A 4,732-nucleotide genomic window follows, 5' to 3' on the forward strand; every position below is an offset into this window, starting at 1 on the left:
CCGATCTTATATATATATTTCGGGAATTACTATTTGATAAGGTTTGTGTTTAAATTCTGGAATCTGGTTTCTCTTTGTTCTTTCTGGTTTAGGGTCCTTCCGCAATAGGAAGAACCGTTTTTGTTTTTAAGCCAGTTTGTCTTGGATTTCTTTTTCATATAAAGTTAATGGGGGTGATTTGCTTGCTATTTCTAACAGATTGAACAAAAATTGCAGAAGCAACCTCATAGATTCGTTTCGTGTTTTGAAATTAGTATTGTTGTGAAAGTATAGTGGGGAAATTTTTTTTATCACCTAAACATCTCGACTTAACTATGGACAGTTGTACAAATTTTACATAAAATACAAATGCATTTCTTTCTACGACAATATGAAACAATGTAAGTCAACAGATTAAAAATATCATCATCACACGTCCGTTTGACATTGCTTGCATGGGTTGGACGAGTTTCACAGTAGCTCACACGACCTATTGTGATCCTTCGTTATCTGTCACACACAATAATAAAGATAATAACCAATCTTTGTTTTATATACATATATATATATATGTGTGTGTGTGTGTGTTTCCATCATTTTCTATAGAGTAGAAAAAAAATTTTTTAATTCACTGAAAGCGGAGAATACATACATAGAGTAATCAATTTGTTACCATAGTCCAGTCAAATTAATAAGTTCATTCATTTTGCCTATGCTGTGTTTCGGCTAATTGTGTAGGCAATATGAAAGAACTTATTAATTTGACTGGACTATGGTAATAAATTGTATTCTCCATTTTCATAGAATTTTAAAGTTTTTTTTCCTATATCGAAAATGATGGAAATTTGGCTTGATGCATCTTTTCAAGTACAGCAAATCGCCACAACTCTCAGTCCGTTGTCATTTACCTCAGTGTGGCCTAACATCTGAAGATCCTTTCTCACCACTTCACTCCACATCTCCCTGTGTCTACCTCTTTCACAGGTTCCTCCACAATTAGAGCTTGGCACTTCTTTATGCAGCTGTCCTCATCCATATGCATCACATAACCAAACCAGTGCAGCCTTCTCTCTTGCTCACTACATCTGATGCCCCTTATACCCAGTCTTCCTCTTAAATCACTTACACTCTGTCATGTGTGCACAACGATGCTAGCTCCATCTTTTTCAAGCCTTAGCAAATCCTCTGTAGTCAAAACCCATGTTTCACTGCCATGTAGCATAGCTGTATGTACACATTCATCCTACAATCTACATTTCACTCTAAGGGAGAGGCCCTTAGTTACCAACAAAACTAGAAACTCTCTGAACTCCGCCCAGCCCATTCTTATCCTAGCAACTACACTTTCAGAACTCTTTCCTCAACTGCTAACTTGGTCCCCAAGGTACCAGAAGGTATCTACTACTTCTAATGATCTACCCAAGCATTTGAGGGAGCCCTGTTGTCTGTGTGTCTTTAGTGTTTATTGCACCTGCACTTTTGCCACATACTAAGACTATATTCTCCGTTAACCTTTCTTTGATAGTGCTACACCTTTTATGCACTGGGTACAATGTATGGAGTTTCTACCAACACCCCTTCTTATATAACAAGCAGGGCCATCTCTCAGAAGGGTCTTGTGGTTTGTTTGTTTTTCTATTTACTAGGACTTTAGTTTTTGCTAAATTAACTGTAAGGCCCTTAGATTCCAGACCTTGTTTCCACACCTGAAATTTCTTCTTTAGGTCAGGTCCTAGATTCAGCTATAAGAACAAAGTCATCAACATAGAAAAGCTCCCAGAGACAACTGGTCTTGAATTCTTCAGTTAAGGCCTGAAGGAAGCTAATACTTTACTCTATTACTATTCTGAGTTTCCAATGTTATCATGTTCTTCAAGGATAGCAATGGCTTAGCTTTGAACAAATGAACAAAATATGTCATGTCATGCCATATTATATGTGTGTGTGTGAATATCATATGTACATTATATTATATTTCTTTGTTGCCAACAGAGGTAATATCTCCTTAAACTTCTTGTATCCTATTCTTGATCTGACTGCAACACTTTCAGAGTATTCTTTTCTACAGCTTTTTAGTCATCTAACCAACAGAAGCTATCAACTACTTCTATAAAGCCTTCAAAATGCTACAAAGCATATGCTTTTGTTGTCTGTTAACTTCCACTGTACAAATGCTACATGCTAAATCAGTATTTACTGTCAACTTGTCTATGATTTCAGTACACGTCTTCTTCACCCAATGCAGACTGTATGGATCTCCTTCCTACTCCTTTTTTGCATATCTAGCACAGCTATTTTCCTGTATTTAGTAAATATGAAAGAAGAGATTTGTCTTCTTTGATAATTACTAAAACTTGACTTTCTGAGGCATCTCGATTCTAAGTTTTCCTCAAATGCTAGTATAAGGACCCTTACCCTTGTAATAGCTAACAATTATGTTATTACACCAGTCACTGGGTATTACACCTTCCTGAATGACCTGGTTAACTATGTGGGTGGCTAACCTGTATCCTACCTTACCGGATGGACCAGGCTTTCCCAGTTTTCATGTTTTTAATTACCTTATCTATCATATCCACTAGGATTGCCGGTCCCCTTGTTGGGTTCACATGAGGGAGACTCCCTTTACCCCATTCATTCTCTACATTCAACAGACTCACATAGTAAATTTTCCATGCCTCTTTCTTGCCCACATCACTTAGTGCAAGCATACCATTATCCATCCGTACACACTTCCTTCCTACAATATCTCGATTCTCACTGAGACACTCTCTAGCAATCCAGAAAACTTCAAGCTTCAGGTCTTCATGCTGTAGGACATCGGCAAACTTCTTTTCTGCTTCTACTCTCTCTCTTGCTAGACAGACCTAACATCTAACCTCCCTTTTAGCCTTCTGATATGATTCTTTGCTACCACCCCTCTTTTCCATATATATAAAATCACAGAGATGTGAGTTTGAGTCTCATGGCTGGCCGGCAACGTATTTTTCTGCATTATATGGATAATTTATCCTGATCACGCTATTTATAGCATTATCACGTGTTTGAGAAATAAATTTATTTCTGTATCTTACAATACATCTCAACGCTTAATAATTTAATAATCACAACATTCTCTATGACTTCTTCAAACCCTACATCATTCGCAAGTGTCACAAATATGTTTCTGAATTTGATGTAGACTTCCTGCTTATGGAAAACTTGTAAACTTACAGATACAGTCTGACCATGTATTTTACTAATCACCATTCAGAGTTGAGGTTTTCACTTCATCCCATAACTCAGTAATGTTACCCACAGCATCCATCATGTGAAACATCTTCCAAAAGCCTCTAACTGTAGGTTTATCCAACTTGTCAATGCTTTCATAAATTGTTTGAAAGTTCTTCTGGGATAATATTGAAGTTAACTATCCATTTGCTGCAGCAAAGAAGTTGTACACTTGGGGATATATTCTGTTCTCACATTATCAGAAAGCTTAGTTAAGTTTGCTAGGGGTTCTTGGTTGCATTGTTTTTAAAAAAGCAATGTTTTGTTGGAAATATGTCTGGTACTGTACCTTTCTACAGTAGGACAAAAAACATTCTTCAAAAAGGCTCTTAGTCATCCATACCTTCTTATTTGAATACCAAATCAAAAGCAAATTAAATTTTGCATAACCCCTTGAAAGCCCTTGGATTTTTGAGAGTGGTACATGAGTAGGGGCTTTAATTTCGCATCAGTAGCATTTCTTCTCAGAAGATGTGTCAGACAATGTTTGGAAGCTTTAAATCCTGGTGTTGACTTTTCTATCCAAGGAACAAAAATTCTAGCAGGCGTGAGCTTCTAGAAAAGTGCAGTGTCATCAATATTGTATACTTGCTCTGGTGCATAGCTCCCTCCAGCAATCATTTTTTACAACTGCTCAGGATAATTACATAGGCACAGCTGTGGCTGTGTGAGAAGATGTTTGCTTTCCAACGATATGGTTGTGTGGCATCTTGGGCAAGTGTCTTCTGCTATAGACTCAGGCCAACCAAAGCTTTGTGAGTGGAACTGGTAGAAGGAAACTGAAAGAAGCCCACCATATGTGTGTGTGTGTTTTTACTGCCACCGCTTGACAACCAGTGTTGGTGTGTTTATACCCCTGTAACTTAGCAGTTCAACGAAAGAGACCGATAGAGTAAGTACCTGTTTTAAAAAAAAATAACTACTAGGGTCAATTTGCTCTATTAAAATCCTTCAAGACAATGCCCCAGTATGACCACAGTCTAATGAGTGAAACAAGTAAAAGATAATTAGCAGCAGTCTTTGTATCAGCACTGGTTGCTCCATCAGTCATTTTTATGTTATGTTTATTCAAACACTTCTTAAGCCGTTCAAACCAGCTTTTACTAATCAGAAAAGCTTTTCCATTTGAAGTTTCACTTTCCTTTTTCTGCAAATCATAAAAAAACCTTTTTGTTTTTTATTCCTCTCCCCAACCTTTGGGTAGCGCATTAAGGTTGTAGGTACTGTTTTGCTTATGAATTCTTCCAATTGCAAGTTTTCTTTTCAGGTACACGACACTGCTTTTCCCCTTCCCAGGCTACAGGCCCACACCCCCAACACCCATACTGTTAGGATTGGCACTCTCAACGTCGGCACGCTGAAAGGTAGATCTGGTGAAATTGTTGAGATGCTTGAACGGAGATGCGTAGATATGTGCTGCATCCAGGAAGTAAGATGGAGAGGAGGTTCTGCAAGGTTCCTCACAGGCAAAGAACACAGGTAC

General features: G+C 37.8%; 1 protein-coding gene across 2 annotated transcripts in view; it reads left to right on the forward strand.

Moving 5' to 3' along the window:
• Positions 1 to 4,732, forward strand: part of LOC106870020 (uncharacterized) — an 18,378-nt gene that overhangs the window by 1,513 nt on the left and 12,133 nt on the right. The window lies entirely within an intron of this gene.

Source organism: Octopus bimaculoides, chromosome 1, assembly GCF_001194135.2.
Source record: "Octopus bimaculoides isolate UCB-OBI-ISO-001 chromosome 1, ASM119413v2, whole genome shotgun sequence".
Taxonomy (NCBI): Eukaryota; Metazoa; Mollusca; class Cephalopoda; order Octopoda; family Octopodidae; genus Octopus; species Octopus bimaculoides.